The sequence below is a fragment of the Salmo salar genome, chromosome 10, assembly GCF_965601325.2.
Source record: "Salmo salar chromosome 10, fSalSal1, whole genome shotgun sequence".
NCBI lineage: Eukaryota > Metazoa > Chordata > Actinopteri > Salmoniformes > Salmonidae > Salmo > Salmo salar.
In genome coordinates, this window is record NC_138300.1 from 54,790,148 (window position 1) to 54,816,350 (window position 26,203).

General features: G+C 45.0%; 1 protein-coding gene and 1 non-coding gene across 2 annotated transcripts in view; one reads left to right on the plus strand and one right to left on the minus strand.

Annotated features, from left to right (window-relative positions):
- Window positions 1-26,203, minus strand: part of LOC106592820 (E-selectin) — a 126,398-nt gene that overhangs the window by 13,064 nt on the left and 87,131 nt on the right. The window lies entirely within an intron of this gene.
- LOC106560654 (uncharacterized) lies at window positions 16,369-25,628 on the plus strand. The gene is made up of 4 exons (XR_014379044.1): window positions 16,369-16,746; window positions 17,909-18,033; window positions 18,172-24,933; window positions 25,109-25,628. It is a non-coding gene; the product is annotated as an uncharacterized LOC106560654 (transcript).

The following is a 26,203-nucleotide window of genomic DNA, read 5'->3' on the forward strand; positions in this document are numbered from 1 at the left end:
GGGTACGGGACTATAACAAGTTTGGGAACCACTGAACTAAGCCATTGGCATACTGATGGAACGAGTCCAGTTCCGTTTTGGTGCCTTTCCATATCATAAAAGCATCATCAATATTGCGTTTGTAGAACACAGTATTATCAGAAAAAGTATTATTATAATGGAGATATTTACCCTCAATGAGGCCCACACAAAGGTTGGCATAATCAGGGGCGAAGCTAGCGCCTGTCGAAGTACATCAAGATTGTAAATAATATTCCTCTCCAAACAAAAAAATTGTTCTTAGTCAATACCAGCTCAGCCATTTCAACCAGACACTGGGTGTGAGGAGTAGGGTCAGTTCTGGAGTCTAAAAAAATAACGTAAATCTTCCAGTCCAATGTTGTGGGGAATGTTGTTGTACACCCTAGTTATGTCTATAGTTACAAGAAAAGTAGGCCTATCATCCTCGTTCAGCTTTAGTTCAGATAACTGATTGATGAAATCGCCTGTGTCTCTTAGGTAGGAAAGTAGCTCAGTAACAAGAGGTCTGGTGTGGAAATCAATGAAATTAGACAAAGGCTTGGTTAGAGTCATTACTGGACACAATCGGATGTCCGGGGGAAACTCCTGACATGTGTTCCAATACCCAAACCAACATACTGTATACTACATAATGAGTATATTCTACATACTATTAGTTCATTTTAGTATACTGTAAACGAACAGTATCATTTCAGTTGAGTGTACTAGGCTTTGCCTGTCTACCAGAAATTGATGCCGTTACTATGCACCCTCTTGCTAGCTTGTTAGCATAACAAATTACTAGCTAGACATTTTAATACTTCAGGTTTGTTATTAAATTCAATCTGGAGTAACAGAGTGTACTCGTAAATTCAGAGCGTGTTGTCAGATTGTCCTTATTAAATGCAGAGCATTCAGAGCGCACAACTGACACTCTGGCCGAGGAGTAGGGTTGATCCGAGCATTCTGATCTCTACAACGGAAGTGAAGCACCCAAGCTAACTGGCTAACTACTTCCACACACAAATGAGAGAACACATTTACATTTACGTCATTTAGCAGACGCTCTTATCCAGAGCGACTTACAAATTGGTGCATTCACCTTATGATATCCAGTGGAACAACCACTTTACAATAGTACATCTATATATTTTTGGGGGGGAGGGTGGGGGGGGGGGGGGTTAGAAGGATTACTTAATCCTATCCCAGGTATTCCTTAAAGAGGTGGGGTTTCAGGTGTCTCCGGAAGGTGGTGATTGACTCCGCTGTCCTGGCGTCGTGAGGGCGCTTGTTCCACCATTGGGGTGCCAGAGCAGCGAACAGTTTTGACTGGGCTGAGCGGGAACTGTGCTTCTGCAGAGGTAGGGAGGCGAGCAGGCCAGAGGTGGATGAACGCAGTGCCCTTCTTTGGGTGTAGGGACTGATCAGAGCCTGAAGGTACGGAGGTGTTGTTCCCCTCACAGCTCCGTAGGCAAGCACCATGGTCTTGTAGCAGATGCGAGCTTCAACTGGAAGCCAGTGGAGTGTGCGGAGGAGCGGGGTGACGTCAGAGAACTTGGGAAGGTTGAACACCAGACGGGCTGCGGCGTTCTGGATGAGTTGTAGGGGTTTGATGGCACAGGCAGGGAGCCCCGCCAACAGCGAGTTGCAGTAATCCAGACGGGAGATGACAAGTGCCTGGATTAGGACCTGCACCGCTTCCTGTGTGAGGCAGGGTCGTACTCTATGAATGTTGTAGAGCATGAACCTACAGGATCGGGTCACCGCCTTGATGTTAGCGGAGAACGACAGGGTGTTGTCCAGGGTCACGCCAAGGCTCATAGCACTCTGGGAGGAGGACACAATGGAGTTGTCAACCGTGATGGCGAGATCATGGAACGGGCAGTCCTTCCCCGGGAGGAAGAGCAGCTCCGTCTTGCCGAGGTTCAGCTTGAGGTGGTGATCCGTCATCCACACTGATATGTCTGCCAGACATGCAGAGATGCGATTTTCCACCTGGTTATCAGAAGGGGGAAAGGAGAAGATTAATTGTGTGTCGTCTGTGTAGCAATGATAGGAGAGACCATGTGAGGATATGACAGAGCCAAGTGACTTGGTGTATAGCGAGAATAGGAGAGGGCCTAGAACTGAGCCCTGGGGGACACCAGTGGTGAGAGCACGTGGTGCGGAGACGGATTCTCGCCATGCCACCTGGTAGGAGCGACCTGTCAGGTAGGACGCAATCCAAGAGTGAGCCGCGCCAGAGATGCCCAACTCGGAGAGGGTGGAGAGGAGGATCTGATGGTTCACAGTATCAAAGGCAGCAGATAGGTCTAGAAGGATGAGAGCAGAGGAAAGAGAGTTAGCTTTAGCAGTGCGGAGAGCCTCCGTGACACAGAGAAGAGCAGTCTCAGTTGAATGACCAGTCTTGAAACCTGACTGATTTGGATCAGGAAGGTCTTTCTGAGAGAGATAGCAAGAGAGCTGGCCAAGGACGGCACGCTCAAGAGTTTTGGATAGGAAAGAAAGAAGGGATAGTTGTTGACATCGGAGGGATTGAGTGTAGGTTTTTTGAGAAGGGGTGCAACTCTCGCTCTCTTGAAGACGGAAGGGACGTAGCCAGCGGTCAAGGATGAGTTGATGAGCGAGGTGAGGTAAGGGAGAAGGTCTCCGGAAATGGTCTGGAGAAGAGAGGAGGGGATAGGGTCAAGCGGGCAGGTTGTTGGGCGGCCGGCCGTCACAAGTCGCAATTTCATCTGGAGAGAGAGGGGAGAAAGAGATCAAAGCATAGGGTAGGGCAATGTGAGCAGGACCAGTGGTCTCGTTTGACTTAACAAACAAGGATCGATGTCGTCAACCTTCTTTTCAAAATGGTTGACAAAGTCGTACGCAGAGAGGGAGGAGGGGGGGAGGAGGATTCAGGAGAGAGGAGAAGGTGGCAAAGAGCTTCCTAGGGTTAGAGGCAGATGCTTGGAATTTAGAGTGGTAGAAAGTGGCTTTAGCAGCAGAAACAGAGGAAGAAAATGTGGAGAGGAGGGAGTGAAAAGATGCCAGGTCAGCAGGGAGGCTAGTTTTCCTCCATTTCCGCTCGGCTGCCCGGAGCCCTGTTCTGTGAGCTTGCAATGAGTCGTCAAGCCACGGAGCAGGAGGGGAGGACCGAGCCGGCCGTAAGAATAGGGGACATAGAGAGTCAAAGGATGCAGAAAGGGAGGAGAGGAGGGTTAAGGAGGCAGAATCAGGAGATTGATTGGAGAAGGCTTGAGCAGAGGGAAGAGATGATAGGATGGAAGAGGAGAGAGTAGCAGGAGAGAGAGAGCGAAGGTTGCGACGGCGCAATACCATCTGAGTAGGGGCAGAGTGAGTAGTGTTGGAGGAGAGCGAGAGGGAAAAGGATACAAGGTAGTGGTTGGAGACTTGGAGGGGAGTTGCAGCGAGATTGGTAGAAGAACACCTCACTCTAACCATTTTAATCGCCCTTGTAGAACTGGTTTGGGGATGATCAGTGAGATATCCCTGCTGGAACGTGTGCTACGGGTGGGTGTTGTTATCGTGACCAGTGAACTGAGATAAGGCGGAGCTTTACCTAGCATAGACATAGATGACCTGGAGCCAGTGGGTCTGTGATATGATGGCACTGTGATAGACTGCATCCAGTTTGCTGAGTAGAGTAATGGAAGCTATTTTGTAGATGACATCGCAGAAGTCGAGGATCGTCAGTTTTACTAGGGTAAGTTTGGCGGCGTGAGTGAATGAGGCTTTGTTGCGAAATAGAAAGCTGATTCAAGATTTGATTTTGGATTGGAGATGTTTAATATGAGTCTGGAAGGAGAGTTTACAGTCTAACCAGACACCTAGGTATTTATAGTTGTCCACATATTCTAGGTCGGAACCGTCCAGGGTGGTGATGCTAGACGGGCGGGCAGGTGTGGGCAGCAAACGGTTGAAAAGCATGCATTTGGTTTTACTAGCATTTAAGAGCAGTTGGAGACCACGGAAGGAGTGTTGTATGGCATTGAAGCTCGTTTGGAGGTTTGTTAGTACATTGTCCAAGGAAGGAACAGAAGTATACAGAATGGTGTCGTGTGCGTAGAGGTGGATCAGGGAATCGCCCGCAGCAAGATTGACATCATTGATATAAACAGAGAAGAGTCGGCCCGAGAATTGGTCGATGAAGACGGCTGCACAGTACTGTCTTTTATCGATGGCGGTTATGATATCGTTTCGTACCTTGAGCGTGGCTGAGGTGCACCTGTGACCTGCTCGGAAACTCTAAAAGTAAGATAGCATATAGTTAATACACTGGCAAGTTCGATGTATTAGTAGCCAACTAAATTAGATAGCTAGCTAACATACCGGTATACTGTTGAAATGATAGCGTAGCTAACAAATTGTCAGCCAACATAACGTGGAATGTAACTTATTTGAAAAGTCATTACTTTAGTACATTGCTCAACATTTTCTTAACATTTGTCATAATTAGTTAAAGCAATGAATTTGTGTCCCCTCTCGTTGGACTTCGGCTACATATTTTCCACCATTTTCTTCAAATCTGAAAACGTTGTAAAGCCACGCCTATTTTTTTAATTAAAGATTTTCATTATGGGCCCTAAAAGCACGGAAATAGTGTCCACTGCTTGTATACTTCGTATATTGGCGAATGTAGTACGAAATCCGGGAACTTTTGGACATACTAACTATATCCACGCTATGACCAATAAGCATACTATACACTCATGTTACGTCACAAATAGTACGGTTAGTACGAGTATTCGAACACAGCTTTGGTAATCCTTCAGTGTTTTTGGTAAAATGTACACATCGGCCATGGTAGGCCGCTAGTTGATGAAGTAGCCCCATCCCTTGTCAATCAGACAGCCTGCCTCATGGGCTCTGTTGGAAGAAAAAAAGATTCCATTTTGGTTTTATACACACAGGTAGGGTCACCTTGGAGTTTGCAGTAAGAGTCGGTGTCAGACAATTGTCTATGGATTTCTCCATCATTATCAAATCCATTCATGCATGCCTTCATCACATTTCTTGAAGATAAGGTTGGGATTTTTTTTTTTGAGATGGAATGAAGCATGTCTCTTTGTATCTTGCTGCAGTTGGAAGCATATTTTTTTGTCATTAGCAACAAATATTGTATCAACATCTCTCTCCACTAGTTTGCAAAACGTGTTAATAGCTGAGTTAATTACAGGTGGGCAGACTGTGCTATTGTTATTATGAAAACAAACATTCATGGAATGCAGGCCACATAGCACATACGTGTGTGACGATCGTCGTAAAGGGTAGACCAAGGTGCAGCGTGTTGGGTTCATCATATTTTATTAAACGGTGAACCAGCAAAAAACAAAACAATAAACAACACAACGAACTAAAAGTCTTGCAGGCTACTGACAGCGATACAAAAACAAGATCCCACAACTGAAGGAGGGAAAAAGGGCTGCCTAAGTATGATTCCCAATCAGAGACAACGATAGACAGCTGCCTGATTGGAAACCATACTAGGCCAAACAAAGAAAAAGACAACATAGAAATATACCACATAGGTCAGGGTGTGGGGTGGGCAGTCTAACAAAATAGAGAAATAAAACGTCTCTCTCAGGTCAGGGCGTGACAGTACTCCCCCCCCAAAGGTGCGGACTCCCGGCTGCAAACTTGAACCTTTAGGGGAGGGTCTGGGTGGGCATCTACCCATAGTGGCGGCTCCAGTTCGGGGCGTAGCCCCCGCTCCCCTCTGCTTTTGTGCCACCGGACCATGGATCGTCGTCAGAGAAACTGGACCGTAGATCATCGTCGGAGGCTCTGTACTGCGGGCCGCCGCTGGAGGATCTGGGCTGCGGGCCGCCGCTGGATGATCTGGGCTGCGGGCCGCCGCTGGAGGATCTAGGCTGCGGGCCGCCGCTGGAGGCTCTGGGGTGCGGGCCGCCGCTGGAGGCTCTGGGGTGCGGGCCGCCGCTGGAGGCTCTGGGCTGCGGGCCGCCGCTGGAGGCTCTGGGCTGCGGGCCGCCGCTGGAGGCTCTGGGCTGCGGGCCGCCGCTGGAGGCTCTGGACTGCGGACTGCCGCTGGAGACTCTGGACCGCCGCTGGAGACTCTGGACTGCGGACCGCCGCTGGAGACTCTGGACTGCGGACCGCCGCTGGAGACTCCGGACAGGGGAACGTCGCTGGAGGTTCCGGACCGTGGGCCGTCTCAGGAGGTTCCGGACCGCGGGCCGTCTCAGGAGGTTCCGGACCGCGGGCCGTCTCAGGAGGTTCCGGACTGCGGGCCGTCTCAGGAGGTTCCGGACTGCGGGCCGTCTCAGGAGGTTCCGGACTGGGGACCGTCGCTGCAGGCTCCAAGCCATGGATCATCACTGCAGGCTCCGCGCCATGGATCACCACTGGAGGCTTTGTGCCATGGATCATCACTGGAGGCTCCAGGTCATGGATTATCACTGGAGGCTTCGTGCCATGGATCATCCCTACAGGCTTCTTGCCATGGATTATCACTGGAGGTTCCGGGCCATGGATTATCACTGGAGGCTTCGTGCCATGGATCATCACTGGAGGCTCCGGGCCATGGATCATCACTGGAGGCTTTGTGCCATGGATCATCACTGGAGGCTTCGGACCATGGATCATCACTGGAGGTTTCTTACGTGGAGCCGGAACAGGTCTCACCGGACTAGGGAACGTCGATGGAGGCTCCGGACTGGGGGACGTCGCCGGAAGCTCTGGACTGGGAAGGCGCACTGGAGGCCTGATGCGTGGGGCTGGCACAGGTGGCGCCAGACTGGTAACACGCACCACAGGGCGAGTGCGAGGAGCAGGAACTGGGTGTAACAGGCTGCATAGACTCACTGGAGGCCGGGTACGTGGAGCAGGCACAGGATATACTGGGCGGTGGAGGCGCACTGGAGGTCACGAGCATAGAGCTGGCGCAACCCGTCCTGGCTGGATGATTACTTACGCCCGGCAAATGCGGGGCTCTGGCACAGGACGCACTGGGCTGTGAATACGTACTGGTGACACAGTGCGCAGAGCCAGCGCAGGATATCCTGGACCGAGAAGGCGAACTGGAGACCAGGATCACTGAGCTGACACCACCCTTCCTGGCTGAATGCTCAACCTAGCTCGGCAAATGCGGGGCGCGGGCACAGATCGCACCGGGCTGTGAATGCGCACTGGCGACACAGTGCACATCACTGCATAACACGGTGCTTGCTTAGTCACTCGCTCCCCACGGTAAGCATGGGGAGTTGGCTCAGGTCTCCACCCTGACTCTGCCAATCTCCCCGTGTGCCCCCTCCAAAAACTTTTTGGGGCCGCCTCTCGCACTTGCCTCGTGGTTGGTATAGTGCCTCGTAATATCGCCGCTCCGCTTTCGCTGCCCCAATCTCCTCTTTAGGACGGCGATACTCCCCAGCCTGCCTCCACTGGTCCATTCCACGCTGCTTGGTCTTATTGTGGTGGGATGTTCTGTGACGATAGTTGTAAAGGGTAGACCAAGACGCAGCGTGTGTTGGGTTCATCATATTTTATTAAACGGTGAACCAGCAAAAAACAAAACAATAAACAACACAATGAACTAAAAGTCTTGCAGGCTACTGACAGCGATACAAAAACAAGATCCCACAACTGAAGGAGGGAAAAAGGGCTGCCTAAGTGTGATTCCTAATCAGAGACAACGATAGACAGCTGCCTGATTGGAAACCATACTAGGCCAAACAAAGAAAAAGACAACATAGAAATATACCACATAGACTGCCCACCCCACACCCTGACCTAACAAAATAGAGAAATAAAACGTCTCTCTCAGGTCAGGGCGTGACAACGTGTTGGAAATATTTACAATGGAACAGATTAATGACTGAACTGGGAATTTCCAAAGCTAACCAAATAAAATAGGATGTACTGAGAAAATGAAAGCTATTAGAACTGAAAGCTGGTATGTCAGATAAGCACTTTACTCCTAACAAACATATCTTTCCATTCTGCTGAAAGATACTGCAACAATTTCAAAGATTTTATTGGGTTACAGTTCATACAAGGAAATCAGTCAATTTGAAATAAATTCATTAGGCCTTAATCTATGGATTTCACATGACTGGGAATACAGATATGCATTTCTTGGTCACAGATACCCTAAAAAAAAAGGTAGGGTAGTGGATCAGAAAAACAGTCAGTATCTGGTGTGACCACCATTTGCCTCATGCAGCGCGACACATCTCCTTTGCATAGAGTTGATCATGCTGTTGATTGTGGCCTGTGGAATGTTGTCCCACTCCTCTTCAATGGAGGTGCGAAGTTACTGGATATTGGCAGGAACTGGAACACGCTGTCGTACACGTCGATCCAAAGCATCCCAAACATGCTAAATGGGTGACATGTCTGGTGAGTATGTGTAACTGGTGTGAAATGGCTAGTTAGTTAGCGGGGTGCGCGCTAACAGCGTTTCAATCGGTGATGTCACTCACTCTGAGACCTTAGTTGTTGTTCCCCTTGCTCTGCAAGGGCTGCAGCTTTTGTGGAGCGATGGGTAACGAGCCCAGGTAGGGGCGAGGAGAGGGACGGAAGCAAAACTGTTACATATGCAGGCCATGGAAGAACTGGGACAGTTTCTGCTTTCTCTGAATTGTGTACAGATCCTTGCGACATGGGGCCGTGCATTATCATGCTGAAACATGAGGTGATCGCAGCGGATGAATTGCATGAAAATGGGCCTGAGGATCTCGTCACGGTATCTCTGTACATTCACATTGCCATCCACAAAATGTAATTGTGTTCGTTGTGTTTATATTTTTGTTCAGTGTAGTTAATTAATGTGAGTCTTGGGCCTGATAAAATGTGACTGCCATGGCATGCAGCAAGTTTCCTTGGGTGAAGTGTGTTATGGTCTTGAATCTGCTGTATCATCAGCTTCATTGTACTCATGGTGGCCAAGGACATGACCTTTGACCCTCACTATATCCCGCGTTTTGACCTTTTGTACAGTCTGTCACTGAAAAGTGAAATTTTACTTCTTTGCCAATTTATAATTTACAGTACTGTACATAAAGAGCGTACGACACATTTATGAATATATTAAATGTTTTGGACAAACGCTTCCTGCACGGGCAGACAGGACACTACCGTAAACAGAAATTTAGTTCTCTCTTTAGCAACACACATTCATATTAAAGAGTCAATATTGTTAGAGCCCCACCTGATTTGAGCCCCACCTGTTTAGAAAAAAAAGAAAAATATATATATTTTTAAAAATACACTTTTTTGTTGCCTGTTTTGCATGTTATTTTGGCATTAATATGTGTCACATATCAGTTTGCAAACAATGTAATAAAGTGAATCCTTGATTTAATAAAGCCGCATACAAACATGGTCTCTTTTTTGTTTTCTTGAGTAAGACAGCTCCAAAATGCAGGTGTTTCAGTCTAGCTCAGTGCTTTCTGTGGTGGTGGGGCAAACCAGCGGAAAATACGCAGAGTAAGGGATGGTAATGTTCTAGTTGTGCCGTGATTGGCTCAGTGGTCTGTCACTCATGGGGACAATACGTCACCGCAAAATCTACAGGTAGAGCTCGAGAATTCACGCCCCTTGGCTGCTGCCATAGAGTTACATTAAAAGTACCCATCCAAGAAGACTCAAGGTTGTTGGCCACAGATAAATGATGTCAAATCACGTTATATCTACCGTAGCTTTGATTTGATTGGACCGATCATGTCAACATCATACTTTCAAAATCTTAGCTAGAAAGTTAGCAGTCATCATGAATCAACTCGACAATCTACTGGCAAATCCTTTTCAATCCTTGTCATATGAAGAGAACTAATAGATTAAACGTATCAGTACTCACCGGCCATTGGACATAAACATTACACAACAAGTTGGAAATCGGAAATTCAACAATGAGTGGTTTGGAAAGAATCAGTGGCTAACTGCAAGCGTTGCAAAGCAATCACTAGCCTGCTATTCAGTGGAGTGGGTGTGTGGTCCAAGTCTGGGTTTAAGGGGTCTCTTTTCCAAGCTTAAAAGGATAAACATTCAACACCATGGGCCAGAAAAGTTTGAATACATTGGCCATGCTGTCAATCCATCATGACTTCTGCCGCATTCAAAACCACTGGAAACTCAGAACTGGGAAATCTCAGACTTCAGTGTGTTCAACACAACTGGGAACTGAAAAACGAGCTCCGACTGGGAAAATACGTTTTTAACGGTCATCCAACTCGGAATTCCAAGTCGGGAAATCAAGCCTCTTTCTAGCGTTCCGACCTGAAGATCAATGATGTCACGATTCAACCTTGTTTTTTTTCCAGAGTTCCCAGTTGTCTTGAAAGCACCATAAATCCAGAGAATTGTCATGCCCTGACCTGAGAGAGACGGTTTATTTCTCTATTTTTGTTAGGTCAGGGTGTGGGGTGGGCATTCTGTTTTATATATTTCTATGTTTTGGCCAGGTATGGTTTCCTATCGTTGTCTCTGATTGGGAACCATACTTAGGCAGCCCTTTTTCCCTCCTTGAGTTGTGGGATCTTATTTTTGTACTGCTCGGAAAAGCCTGCAAGAAGTGACGGTCGTTTATCCATTGTTTATTATTTTGTTTAAGTGTAAGAGTAAGTGTAAGAGTAAAAATAAATATCAAGATGAACACTTACCACGCTGCACCTTGGTCTACTCCTTTGGACAACCGTTACAAGAATGCCAGACATTGAATACAAAGTTTGATGAGAGAATTTGCCCACGAAGGACCGCCATGCCACCTTCCTGTTCAAGTGAGCACAGCACAACAAGGAGAGTCCAAAAATGTCTTGTATGCTCCTGCATAAATTACTGTGGTGTAAAAATACTTTAAAGTACTACTTAAGTAGCTTTTTGGGGTATTTGTACTTTACTATTTATATTTTAGACAACTTTTACTTTTACTTCACTACATTTCTAAAGAAAAGAATGTACTTTGTACTCCATTCATTTTCCCTAACACCCAAAAGTACTCGGTATATATACCCTCGCACCTTCCCCCCCTACTCACAAGGCAGGCAATACGCTTGACCTCATCTTTACTAGATGCTGTTCTTCCACTAATCTCATTGCAACTCCCCTCCAAATCTCCGACCACTACCTTGTATCCTTTTCCCTCTTGCTCTCATCCAACACTTCTCACTCTGCCCCTACTCGGATGGTATTGCGCCGTCCCAACCTTCGCTCTCTCTCCCGCTACTCTCTCCTCTTCCATCCTATCATCTCTTCCCTCTGCTCAAACCTTCTCCAACCTATCTCCTGATTCTGCCTCCTCAACCCTCCTCTCCTCCCTTTCTGCATCCTTTGATTTTCTCTGTCCCCTATCCTCCAGGCCGGCTCGGTCCTCCCCTCCTGCTCCGTGGCTCGACGACTCACTACGAGCTCACAGAACAAGGCTCCGGGCAGCCGAGCGGAAATGGAGGAAAACTCGCCTCCCTGCGGACCTGGCATCCTTTCACTCACTCCTCTCTACATTCTCCTCTTCTGTCTCTGCTGCTAAAGCCACTTTCTACCACTCTAAATTCCAAGCATCTGCCTCTAACCCTAGGAAGCTCTTTGCTACCTTCTCCTCCCTCCTGAATCCTCCTCCCCCTCCCCCCCCCCCCTCCTCCCTCTCTGCGGATGACTTCGTCAACCATTTTGAAAAGAAGGTTGACGATATCCGATCCTCGTTTGCTAAGTCAAACGACACCGCTGGTCCTGCTCACACTGCCCTACCCTGTGCTTTGACCTCTTTCTCCCATCTCTCTCCAGATGAAATCTCGCGTCTTGTGACGGCCGGCCGCCCAACAACCTGCCCACTTGACCCTATCCCCTCCTCTCTTCTCCAGACCATTTCCGGAGACCTTCTCCCCTTCCTCACCTCGCTCATCAACTCATCCTTGACCGCTGGCTACGTCCCTTCCGTCTTCAAGAGAGCGAGAGTTGCACCCCTTCTGAAAAAACCTACACTCGATCCCTCCGATGTCAACAACTACAGACCAGTATCCCTTCTTTCTTTTCTCTCCAAAACTCTTGAACGTGCCGTCCTTGGCCAGCTCTCCTGCTATCTCTCTCAGAATGACCTTCTTGATCCTAATCAGTCAGGTTTCAAGACTGGGCATTCAACTGAGACTGCTCTTCTCTGTGTCACGGAGGCTCTCCGCACTGCTAAAGCTAACTCTCTCTCCTCTGCTCTCATCCTTCTAGACCTATCTGCTGCCTTTGATACTGTGAACCATCAGATCCTCCTCTCCACCCTCTCCGAGTTGGGCATCTCCGGCGCGGCCCACGCTTGGATTGCGTCCTACCTGACAGGTCGCTCCTACCAGGTGGCGTGGCGAGAATCTGTCTCCGCACCATGCGCTCTCACCACTGGTGTCCCCCAGGGCTCTGTTCTAGGCCCTCTCCTATTCTCGCTATACACCAAGTCACTTGGCTCTGTCATATCCTCACATGGTCTCTCCTATCATTGCTATGCAGACGACACACAATTAATCTTCTCCTTTCCCCCTTCTGATAACCAGGCGGCGAATCGCATCTCTGCATGTCTGTCAGACATATCAGTGTGGATGACGGATCACCAGCTCAAGCTGAACCTCGGCAAGACGGAGCTGCTCTTCCTCCCGGGGAAGGACTGCCCGTTCCATGATCTCGCCATCACGGTTGACAACTCCCTTGTGTCCTCCTCCCAGAGTGCTAAGAACCTTGGCGTGATCCTGGACAACACCGTGTCGTTCTCCACTAACATCAAGGCGGTGACCCGATCCTGTAGGTTCATGCTCTACAACATTCGCAGAGTACGACCCTGCCTCACACAGGAAGCGGCGCAGGTCCTAATCCAGGCACTTGTCATCTCCCGTCTGGATTACTGCAACTCGCTGTTGGCTGGGCTCCCTGCCTGTGCCATTAAACCCCTACAACTCATCCAGAACGCCGCAGCCCGTCTGGTGTTCAACCTTCCCAAGTTCTCTCACGTCACCCCGCTCCTCCGCTCTCTCCACTGGCTTCCAGTTGAAGCTCGCATCCGCTACAAGACCATGGTGATTGCCTACGGAGCTGTGAAGGGAACGGCACCTCCATACCTTCAGGCTCTGATCAGGCCCTACACCCAAACAAGGGCACTGCGTTCATCCACCACTGGCCTGCTGGCCCCCCTACCTCTGAGGAAGCACAGTTCCCGCTCAGCCCAGTCAAAACTGTTCGCTGCTCTGGCACCCCAATGGCGGAACAAGCTCCCTCACGACGCCAGGACAGCGGAGTCAATCACCACCTTCCGGAGACACCTGAAACCCCACCTCTTTAAGGAATACCTAGGATAGGATAAAGTAATCCTTCTAACCCCCCCCCCCCTTAAAAGATTTAGATGCACTATTGTAAAGTGGTTGTTCCACTGGATATCATAAGGTGAATGCACCATTTTGTAAGTCGCTCTGGATAAGAGCGTCTGCTAAATGACTTAAATGTAAATGTAAATGTAAATGAATGCTTAGCAGGACTGGAAAATTGTCCGATTCACACACTTATCAAGAGAACATCCCTGGTCATTCCTACTGCCTCTGATCTGGCGGACTCACAAAACACACATGGTTAGTTTGTAAATGATGTCTGAGTGTTGTAGCGTGCCCCTCGGTATCTGTAAATTTAAAAAACATAAAAATGATGCCGTCTGGTTTGCTTAATATTGTCACGATTCTCTAAGACAGAACCCAGAAGCAGACCAGGACAAGGTGAGTAAAATGAAAGTGAGTATTTATTGGTAGTCTTGATGTGTATATTGAGTAATCCAGGAGACGGAGCGGCAGCGGAGGTGAGTTGATGAGAGTAATTGGGTTGATCCAATGAAGTCACTGTATCCACCGACGGCCAGGCAAGGGAGTTGAATGTTCCGGGAGAATGACTAAGACAGAGTAAACGGGAGTGAGTAACCAGCAACAAGCACAACACAACACAACACAACACAACAAAACACAACACAACAAAACAAAACTAGCTCAGGAAACATGATGCTGATACGCTGGCACAACATACTGTTCGTTGCTAACGATCAGGCAGGGAATGGATGTCAGCTCAGGGTTTAAGAAGAGGTGATGATCAGGACCAGGTGTGCAGAAGGTTGATGAGATGCAGGTGCGGGTAATTACTAGATCTCCCGCCTAACTTCGTTGCCTAGCAACCAGACAGGGTGCGTTCAGGAACCTTAGACAACACTCCAAACAAAAAACAGTCAGCTCAGGCAGAAACAGACTCAGGAAGCGGGATCCCTGACAAATATGAGCAATTTGAAATGATTTATACTTTTACTTTTGATACTTAAGTATATTTAAAACCAAATCGTTTTATTCAAGTTGTATTTTACTGGGTGACTTTAACTTGAGTCATTTTCTACTAAGGTATCTTTACGTTTATGAAAATTGGGTACTTTTTCCTCCACTGATAAATTATGTAATATGCCAGGGAGATATGTATGCTGTAGCTAAGTAATACTAACTGTATGATGTGTAGTAAGCTGTTAGTAGCCCGTGTGCCTCACTCTAATAATTTGGTCCCTTTCCACCTACTAACTTAGCCTACTGTTCTGACTTGGTGGTGCACATGTAGCCTATAGCCGATTTTAGAGAAATGTAAACATCAAATATTGTAAGAGCTTTCATTGTCTGCTTATATGCCCCTTTTATTTATCCTACGGTTCTGACTTGACGTACAGGGAGAATACTGTAAGAACGGCCTGTGTTCTGAATTCTGTCGCTGTACATTTCAAAAGTGCTGAACAAATACCTGTAGTTATATTGACTACGTCTGTCCTAGCTCGCTTTTTCATGTCTTAATTGAAATTACGAATTGCCTCTTATCCACTCGTCGTCCCCTTATACCATAGTTTGTACATCTCAATTGTCAGAAATCACATTTGTTTAAGCAAGTCTGCCATATCAGCTATGTTTTTTTTAAAAGGCAGTAAATGAGGCTGAATGAACTGTTTCGCTGCCAGATAAGGCTCCGCTGATAGCCAGTGGTAAGGAATCACTCCATAGTGCTGAAAAGAAAGCTCTGCTGTTGGGACAGCTTTATCTAGGCCTTAACAGTTTGTGGACACCGTTTGTCACCGTTATAGTACAATTAATGTATTGTTTAGTGTTGTGTTGTGAGTTTGCTCGACCAAGATTTACATGCTAAAATCACCACTGATTACTTTCAATCTGAGTTAATACAGTACATGCATGTTTGTTCAGGTGTGTTACCTATCATTTCAATTCATGAACAATAGCTTGCGTGCTGGAGACATCGGAAGCTCCATGGTTTCTGGGAAAAGAAACAGGCGTACTGTATTTAGAACTGTGTTGAGACGGATTCTGGCTCTGCTCTCTACATCCTGAGGTAGTGAAACCCCACATCCCACTGACCTGAGAGGGAGGGCGGGAGAGAGAGAGAATGTGTGTGTGTGTGTTTGCTGTGGAGAGGGTGTGGATTGTTTTCACATAGTAACAGACCTCCTGTCTCTCTTGGATTCATATTGTGGCCATATCCAGTTGTGAGCCACCTCCTACCAGTTATCTGAGCACTTGGCCTCCAAAGTGACGGTTTCCTTTTATTTTACCTGTTCCATTGACACTGACCTTCCTAAAATATATTCTTATTCATGAACGCTCTTCCTTTTAATTTGACTGAAATCTGTGTACAGGTGTAGGGCTATCTGTTACACTGCTGAGGCCAATACTAATATCCCCAAAATTAGATTTTTAGGCATGATTAATATTAGGCATAGTAGTAATCCGGGTAGGCACTAGTCCTTGATCATAACTCTCAGGTCCATTTCATTACACATAAGTCATTGGACTTCTGTAAAGGGGAGTTTTGTTAAGAGCTCTGACACTCGGTCTGAACATTAACACACATCGTGCGGTACGGTTTTAGAATCATTCACATCAGTGATAAAACAATTAAAAATAAAATGTTCCAATTGATACACACCTGTAAAGGGGTTAGGGTTTGTGTTCCCACACGGCCATATCTCCATGTTACAGACGGAAGACTGAGGGACCACCGGCGGTAATTAGCATGCTCTGAACACCTGTGTGTCACTGAAAAATACTGTCGGCTGCAACAGTGATAAAGCTGGTTAAAACGGTGTACAGTAAGTGTATATTTTGCATTATTTTGATGTGATATTAAAGTAAAGGGCTTTATGTTTCTAGAACCGTATCGCAATTAATAATCGATTCACGTTTCGATGGAGTATTTGGCTGTTTTTGCTGCCAGAGCCAGTCTACCTCTTAAAATAACATAACAAGGTTATTGAATAACAAGGTTATTGAACCATAAGGAGTGACGGTAGGCTCCTTAAGAGTGCATATTGGGCTAGGTAGGTACATACTATTCTACCAAGCATTTCTTCAAGTCATACTGAATGATTGCAAGGAAAGAAATGGATATGGTCAGATCTACTTGCTCAAGTTGGCTTTAGGCTACTGTACGTTTATGGTAGCATGCTACTCAAACGCTCTCTTTAAATGGTGGAACACGCCCTAAACCCGATAAGGCCGTCGGTTAATGAGCACTGTGCTGCAGGAATGGTGTGTGTCGTAGGCAGAGCAGTGACAAGGTTGTGCGTCCCGTGTACAGTGCGTATTTTCACAGTCGCAATGGCAGACGCTTTGGGTAAAGTCCCCGACGCTGAAGTCGATCCAGAGGGAACATTTAAGTATATTTTAGTGAGGATAAAAGTAAAAGATGGAACTGAATACAAAGATATAGTGAGAGGCACAAAAAGTGCTGGGCAGTATCACAGTAAGTGTGCCTTGTCTCTTTCGTGGCGGTGGTCAGACAGCATTGCTTTGAGGCGCCCATTGCCCACGTACACCAATCCCGCTGTACTAAATGTCTACCAGTGGCAAAATGTAGCCGACCTTGTTATAAATTGTTACTATGATATCTAACGCCATTTGCTAGTAAACCGACGGCATGAAGCTCAATAACATAGTAGCTATTGAATGTGCCATTGCGCTATATAGGCTACTGTCTGCAACTGCAGGCAACCAAATACAGGATGTTGGAGCATTGTCAACATGCATATGCCTAAAGATAGCTACATAAGAGCTGCATATTACATATACAAACAGAACCAGCCCTAGCCTTTTGGGGGCCCTAAGAGAGATTTGGGTGGCCCCCCACCTCTCCGACAAAACATTTTCGTGCCCCCGCTCTTGGGGGGCACTAAAGAGAAGAAATGTAAGTTTCTTCAGAGAGAAGAAATTTAAGTTTTAAAGTTAATTTCTTGCAATTCTACACATTTCGCCATGGGGTGTAGAGAAATGGTTGCAGCTTTAAAGCACATTTCCTGCAATTCTACACATTGCGCCATGGGGCGTAGAGAAATGGATGCAGCTTTAAAGCACATTTCCTGCAATTCTACACATTTCGCCATGGGGCGTAGAGAAATGGTTGCAGCTTTAAAGCACATTTCCTGAAATTCTACACATTTTGCCATGGGGAGTAGAGAAATTAAAGCAAATTTCCTGAAATTCTACACATTTTGCCTTGACTAATGCCATGTTAATATGATATCTCATTGAAAGTGACTAACAAAATCAATAGGGGCCCCGTGGAGGTCAGGGCCCCTGGACATGGGCCCTTTCTGCCTGGTCAGCAATTTGGCCATGATTACTACTAGTTTAGATAGCTGGCTAGACTAACTTACCACTGAAGAAAATGTTAGCTGACATGGGCTAATTGAGTGACTGTCAGTGACTAACATAAGAAAATATATATGTCATTTTTGGTCGGGCCTTAAATGACCGCTAATGCCCAGGGCCTGTCTTGGATACAAACATAGATGGACCCTAGGCTTGCATGAGGTGACTAATTGTGCGTAACATTGTATGCCTTGGCCTTCATACATCACATCCCCTCCCCTTCAGATTTCATGTTTATCACTTTGACTGATTTTCAGATCATATATTTGAGAAGGTCACCCCACCAATAACGGCTTTGGGACTGGAGTGCAACTGTCTTGGAGGAGGGAAGATTGAGCACAACAGCAAAGACAAAAAACTGCGTGTTTTTGGGGAATCAACTGTAAGTGCATTTCAGTTCAATGTGCCAGTAAGGGCCTTCTCCCCAGAGGGGAATGGTCACCAAACAGAGGAGAGGAAAACATTCTCAAAACCTCCTGAAAATAACATATGCTGTGTGTGTGTGTCCCATCTATTTCAGGGCTATGGCAAAGCAGATCATTCAGTGTCTGTTGAGAAGCTGAAGAGTGTCTTCAAAGACTATGAGATCACCTGGTCCGATGATAAAGAATAGATCACCTGGTCCTGGTAAAGAATGGATCACCTGGTCCTGGTAAAGAATAGATCACCTGGTCCGATGATAAAGAATAGATCACCTGGTCCTGGTAAAGAATAGATCACCTGATCCTGGTAAAGAATATATCACCTGGTCCTGGTAAAGAATAGAGGGAAACTCCCCCTCTTTATATGTCTGCTAATATCTGCCATATGGCTATACACCCCTGTTAACAAAACAACACAGATGTCACTGCAATGATTCAAAATCATTCAAATAAAATAAAAATTCAGTTGCACTTTATTTTGTACCAGTTTTGAAAATGTTTGATGCATAGTAGTGTGTATCTGCAACCAGCACAGAGTTGAAATGAAAGTAAAGTAGGCCTTCTCCCAAAAATTATCAGGACCATCAGTCATAATGGTTTTGGAGGCTGCGAGCCAAGCGTAAAGTCCATACAGGAAGTTTCTGTGTGATATGGGAGCACAAAAACATATCCTGTTGGCCTCAGGGAGAGTGTTAGTTTGGGGAACCCTAAATAGAGGCGAAGGACTGTTACTCAGATCCTGTCCAACAGCCAGTTGGTTCCAGAGCAATATAGCATATTCAGAAAGTGTTCAGACCACGTTACAGCCTTATTCTAAAATTGATTAAAAAAACATTTCCCCTCATCAATGTTGTAGAAACATCTCAAGGATGATCAATGGAAACATGGTTCACCTGAGCTCAATTTTGAGTCTCATAGCAAAGTGTCTGAATACTTATGCAAATAAAAATATGTAAAAAATTATAAATTAGCAAAAAGGAGGCTGAATACTTTCCGAATGCATTGTACTGTACATGTCTCTGTGTGCTGTTCATGTCCTCTGAAATCACAGTCCAGGGCTTTCCAGTTTCCACTATTTAGTCTGAATATCGTCATCTAGGACAAGAGTTATGCAAGGACAGGCCTAAGGTGTTTCCGGCTTTGAATCACACCAGTATCTTTAGCAGTGGGCAGTCTCATTCTTGTTAAGAACAGTGCCTGCCTAGCTTAGAATAATTTATATCCATTGACTCAATGTATTTATTCCATTCAGCTATGAGCTACTATTAGTTGCAGTAAGTCAGGTGGTTTAGCACAACCCATTTGAATTACTCTGCCCTCCGGGACCAGAATTCCTTATCCCTAACTAGAGGTATGGATGGAAGATGGAAACACACGGAGATGTGTGTCCCTTAAACAAACATTGGCCTCCATTAGCAGACTTTAACAGAAACAGAGGTTACCAGTGCCCATAAAAATCCCCTTCCCTCCTGTTTCTGTCCAAAATGACCTTCTCGTGAAGGCAGCTTCCTGTGAACTGATAACAAACCAGCCCTTTCTATTATCTGCTAACAGGGAGGTCACAGGTCAGGTGGCACGGAGGAGGGTTCAGTCATGTTCGATTTCTCTTCCTGGAAGGGCAAGATTTTATAACAAAAGGGGGTTTGTCATATGGCCATAAAAAGATAAAGGTTCCGTGTTTTACAGTATTATTACAATAAAGCAATATTTTTTTTCCATCTTATGGTTTAATTATAGTTCTATGAATGAATGTCAGGGAAAGTGGGACAGCTTTCATTAAATAATACATTTTATACAGTACAGCCAGTGTGATGTGTTATCAGGTGTATAAAATGTATTATTTAATTAAATCTGGTGGTTTAACACTCGTAATGAATTGAGCGAAATGGATTGTTTGTCTTTTATGTGTGTTTTGTCTGTGTTAATCAGTAGTTTGCACTACTTTATCACTTTTCTCCTACAGTGCATTCGGAAAGTATTCAGACCCCTTGACTTATTCCACATTTTGTTATGTTACAGCCTTATTCTAAAGTGGATTAAATAGTTTCCCCCCCTCATCAAGCTACACACAATACCCCATAATGACAAAGAAGCAAAAACAGGTTTTTAGACATTTTGGCATATTGATAAAAAATACAAAATCTGAAATATTACATTTACATAAGTATTTCAGACCCTTTACTCAGTACTTTGTTGAAGCACGTTTGGCAGCGTCTACAGTCGTGACCAAAAGTTTTGAGAATGACTCAAATATTAATTTTCACAAAGTTTGCTGCTTCAGTGTCTTTAGATATTTGTCAGATGTTACTATGGAATACTGAAGTATAATTACAAGCATTTCATAAGTGTCAAAGGCTTTTATTGACAATTACATGAAGTTGATGCAAAGAATCAATATTTGCAGTGTTGACCCTTCTTTTTCAAGACCTCTGCAATCCACCCTGGCATGCTGTCAATTAACTTCTGGGTCACATCCTGACTGATGGCAGCGCATTCTTGCATAATCAATGCTTGGAGTTTGTCAGAATTTGTGGGTTTTTGTTTGTCCACCCGCCTCTTAAGGATTGACCACAAGTTCTCAATGGGATTAAGGTCTGGGGAATTTCCTGGCCATGGACCCAAAATATCAATGTTTTGTTCCCCGAGCCACTTAGTTATCACTTTTGCCTTATGGCAAGGTGCTCCATCATGCTGGAAAAGACATTGTTTGTCACCAAACTGTTCTTGGATGGTTGGGATAAGTTGCTCTCGGAGGATGTGTTGATACCATTCTTTATTCATGGCTGTGTTCTTAGGCAAAATTGTGAGTGAGCCCACTCCCTTGGCTGAGAAGCAATCCCACACATGAATGGTCTCAGGATGCTTTACTGTTGGCATGACACAGGACTGATGGTAGCGCTCACCTTGTCTTCTTCAGGACAAGCTTTTTTCCGGATGCCCCAAACAATCGGGAAGGGGATTTATCAGAGAAAATGACTTTACCCCAGTCCTCAGCAGTCCAATCCCTGTACCTTTTGCAGAATATCAGTCTGTCCCTGATGTTTTTCCTGGAGAGAAGTGACTTCTTTGCTGCCCTTCTTGACACCAGGCCATCCTCCAAAAGTCTTCGCCTCACTGTGCGTGCAGATGCACTCACACCTGCCTGCTGCCATTCCTGAGCAAGCTCTGTACTGGTGGTGCCCCGATCCCGCAGCTGAATCAACTTTAGGAGACGGTCCTGGCGCTTGCTGGACTTTCTTCGGCGCCCTGAAGCCTTCTTCACAACAATTGAACCGCTCTCCTTGAAGTTCTTGATGATCCGATAAATGGTTGATTTAGGTGCAATCTTACTGGTAGCAATATCCTTGCCTGTGAAGCCCTTTTTGTGCAAAGCAATGATGACGGCACGTGTTTCCTTGCAGGTAACCATGTTTGACAGAGGAGGAACAATGATTCCAAGCACCACCCTCCTTTTGAAGCTTCCAGTCTGTTATTCGAACTCAATCAGCATGACAGAGTGATCTCCAGCCTTGTCCTCGTCAACACTCACACCTGTGTTAACGAGAGAATCACTGACATGATGTCAGCTGGTCCTTTTGTGGCAGGGCTGAAATCGCAGTGGAAATATTTTTTGAGGATTCAGTTAATTTGCATGGCAAAGAGGGACTTTTCAATTAATTGCAATTCATCTGATCACTCTTCATAATATTCTGGAGTATATGCAAATTTCCATCATACAAACTGAGGCAGCAGACTTTGTGAAAATTAATATTTGTGTCATTCTCAAAACTTTTGCAACGCCAGCATGGTGTGTGCAACGCCAGGGTTGTGGGTTCGATTCCCACGGGGGGCCAGTACAAAAAAATGCATGAAATGAAATGTATGCATTCACTCCTGTAAGTCGCTCTGGATAAGAGCGTCTGCTAAATTACTAAAATGTAAATGTTGTCCTGTTGGAAGGTGAACCGTCACCCCAGTCTGAGGTCCTCAGCGTTCTGGAGCACATTTTCATCAAGGATCTCTCTGTACTTTGCTCTGTTCATCTTTCCCTCAATCCTGACTATTGTCCCAGTCCATGCCGCTGAAAAACATCCCCACCATGCTTCACCGAAGGGATAGTGCCAGGTTTCCTTCAGACGTGACGCTTGGCATTCAGGCCAAAGAGTTTGGTTTTATCAAAACCAGAGAATCTTGTTTCTCATGGTCTGAGAGTCTTTAGGTGCCTTTTGGCAAACTCTAAGCAGGCTGTCATGCGCCTTTTACTGATAAGTGGGGCGGCAGGTAGCCTAGTGGTTAGAGCGTTGGACTAGTAACCGAAAGGTTGCAAGATTGAATCCCTGAGCTGACAAGGTAAAAATCTGTCGTTCTGCCCCTGAACAAGGCAGTTAATCCACTGTTCCTAGGCCGTCATTGAAAATAAGAATTTGTTCTTAACTGACTTGCCTAGTTAAATAAAGGTAAAATAAAATAAAAAAATAAGTGGCTTCTGTTTAGCCACTACCATAAAGGCCTGATTGATGGAGTGCTGCAGAGATGGTTTCCTTCTGGAAGGTTCTCCCATCTCCACAGAGGAACCCTGGAGCTCTTTCAGTGACCATCGAGTTCTTGGTCACCTCCCTGACCAAGGCCCTTCACCCCTGATTGCTCAGTTTGGCCGGGCGGCCAGCTCTAGGAAGATTCTTGGTGGTTCCAAGCTTCTTTCATTTAAGAATGATGTAGGCCACTGTGTTCTTGGGGACCTTCAATGCTGTCGAAATGTTTTGGTACCCTTCCCCAGATTTGTGCCTCGACACAATCCTGTCTCGGTGCTCTACGGACAATTCCTTCGACCTCATGGCTTGGTTTTTGCTCTGACAAGCTCTGTCAACTATGGGACCTTATATAGACAGGTGTGTGCCTTTCCAAATCCTGTCCAATCAATTGAATTTACCACAGGTGGACTCCAATCAAGTTGTAGAAACATCTCAAGGATGATCAATGGAAACGTGATGCACCTGAGCTCAATTTCAAGTCTCATCGCAAAGGGTCTGAATACTTATGTAAATAAGGTAATTCTGTTTTTAATTTGTAATAAATTAGCAACAATTCAGAAAACCTGTTTCCCCTTTGTCATTATGGGGTACTGTATGTAGATTGATGAGAATTGTTTTTTTTTTAATACATTTTAGAAAAAGGCTGTAATGTAACAAAATGTGGAAAAAGTCAAGGGGTCTGAATACTTTCCAAATGCACTGTATATATCTTTTAAATCAAAATGGAAATGCAACGGGATAGTATGGGTACAGCTCACAATATTGTGAATAAATGGAAATGTATTTTCTGCTGTTTGTTGTCAATATTGAGTCCCAAGAACAAGGTCCCTGCTGAGTCAGAGGCCACTTTTCCATTCTCTCTCTCTTCCTCAGACTAGAACATAACATAATGTATCATGTCTTGTCACCAAAATGTCTCGTTTTTAGTCACACACAGCAATCCCGAAGGTCTTGTAACAGGAAATAATAAAATAGAATAGAATAGAAAAGGATAAATCATTTAAACACTCTTGTTCAGAAGTAATGGGGGGTGCATAACAATACATTAAGCACTGAAGACAAATGAAAGATTTTGAATGACCAACAGGCCTAGCTAACTACTGTGGAAGCCATAGGATCATTGTAATACTTTTTATTATATTAACCAGGCACGTAAGTGCCTCTCAGATCTTTAGGAAAGGAGTGTGCAAGTTAATTGACTCCCGTTTCCTAAACAAGAAGTTATAGTCCCTTCCTGCACTGAACACCTCATATTTACTGGAACAAAGGAAAAGCCACAGGGAGGTGGTTTACCTTTCTGCCAGGAGATGTTATCATCAGAACAACTAGACTTACATGAAGTCATTACACTTCATGAAACATCTAATCAAGTCATGAAAATCAGTGCATCCCACTCAGCCATCAACAGCTAAAACACGTCATTATGACTCGAAAATACAAGACGACAATTGAAGACATCGTGCTGAATATGACCCTGGAAATATCTTTGAAAAGTATATTGTATGGAAATATTTTAGGATTTAATGTTTGATGTCTGCCTGTGCTTCCCCCCTTTTCTTTGCTAATTGAGGAAATTACTTACCTGCTTACTGGAAACACTGCCCATGTAAAAACAGAGACAATTATATCTTTGATGGAATTCCTTCTATTGTTCTCTCCCTCATCCCTAGAGTGGTCATAGCCTCACTCTTCCACTCACTTTCGGGAAGATGAGATATAAAAAATATACTGTATTTTTCACTTCATTGAGGGCACAGAAATGTAATCTACATTCTGAAAATAGCTTTTATGTATTGCAATGCTTTGTAGTCAGTGCTTGACTTGGGTCTGAAAAAGGTGCCGGTACTCATTTTGGGTGCTGTTACTGTTTATATTTAGGTGCAGGAGCTCCACAATACTTCTGAGCTAGTATTCTATAATAGGAACAGGAGCTCAGGCAGTAGAACATTTGAGGTGCCGGCACTCTGCTCCTGCCCAAGTCAAGCACTGTATGTAGTAATGTGAAAACCAGATGTGGGAACTCTGTTCAGGGGTTTTCTTTTACGCCTGCTATGTTAGGTTAGTAGTAATGCCATTGGCGACCCATCATTCAGGGCAGGTGGGGCAGAACCCTTCCTGTTTTGAGCCCCACATGTTTAGCTAAAAAATATACAGTACCAGTCAAATGTTTGGGCACACCTACTCATTTAAGGGTTTTTCTTTATTTTGACAATTTTCTACATTGTAGAATAATAGTGAAAACATCAAAACTATGAAATAACACATATGGAATCATGTAGTAACCAAAAAAAAGTTTTAAACAAATCCAAGAAGCAGTTTGAGAAATACATCCGTCTATGCTTCATCAAGGTAAACATGGGTTCTCTCATTCAGAAAAACGGACTTTCTCACAGGCCAGTTCATTAGACATAAAGAGTGGACCGTGTTAAAAGATTGGGTTTAGATGTATTCTTTCGGTTTGGTTTAACATGATAATGTGAATATTGGAAAACGTATCTCATCACCTGTCTGTGTGTCTCTGTAGCAAGACAGCACTCTGGATGCAGCGGAAGCTATCCTCAAGAACTGGAACAAGTAAAATAAGTCCTCTTGGATGTAAGGGTTTGTCTCAAGACCCTCTCTTTTTACTGTGACACCCCTATAACACCTTACTTTGTAGGACAGGTATGGAACGGTTTGCCCTGTTTATATATCCAATTTGTAAGTCGCTCTGGATAAGAGCGTCTGCTAAATGACGTAAATGTAAATGTATATTTGTAGACATCTTCGTGTTTTTAGGTTATTTTATTCATGTATTTTATTGCCTTTTTATTTTAGTTTTATCTAATTTGATTGGATTTTATATGACACACATAGAATGGATTAACTTCCAGGTTTGAATTTCCTCTTTGTGACATAAGCGCTTGCTGAGTAGCACTCGTCATCCTGTCAACATTGTTTTCCTGTACCCTTCATATGATGGATAGAACAGTTTTAACCCTGTGCAGCCCTCCTGGTTTGGTGTTGTATTTAATCTGTGAATAAAAAATATTACTTTTAAAATATCAGGAATTCAGGCAGTTCTAACCTACATAGGTAGCTAAAACAGAATGTGGTTCTGTGTATGATAAGACTGTTAGTAAAATAACTTTTTTGTCACATTAATGTATTGGTAAAACAAGGATAGTACACCAGAGGAGGCTGGTGGGAGGAGATCTAGATACATGATGTGATAGGACACACCTACTGTAGAGGCATTATATACCAAGTGGAAATAAGCAGGGAGTATCTATGGCTACGCTGTGTGTACTTTGCACTAGCAATCCTAGCTTTCAGTAGAACCTCGTCTGCCTGTTGATGTCCGACCAATGGATTGAGCTGGTGAATTATGGGCACATTACAGTATCCCACCACACCTTTTATAACAGAGGCCAGTTGAGTTTTTATAAAGACTGTTCATACTTCACAGCTAGCTTGGTTTTATAGACTGTTCATACTTCACAGCTAGCTTGGTTTTATAGACTGTTCATACTTCACAGCTAGCTTGGTTTTATAGACTGTTCATACTTCACAGCTAGCTTGGTTTTATAGACTGTTCATACTTCACAGCTAGCTTGGTTTTATAGACTGTTCATACTTC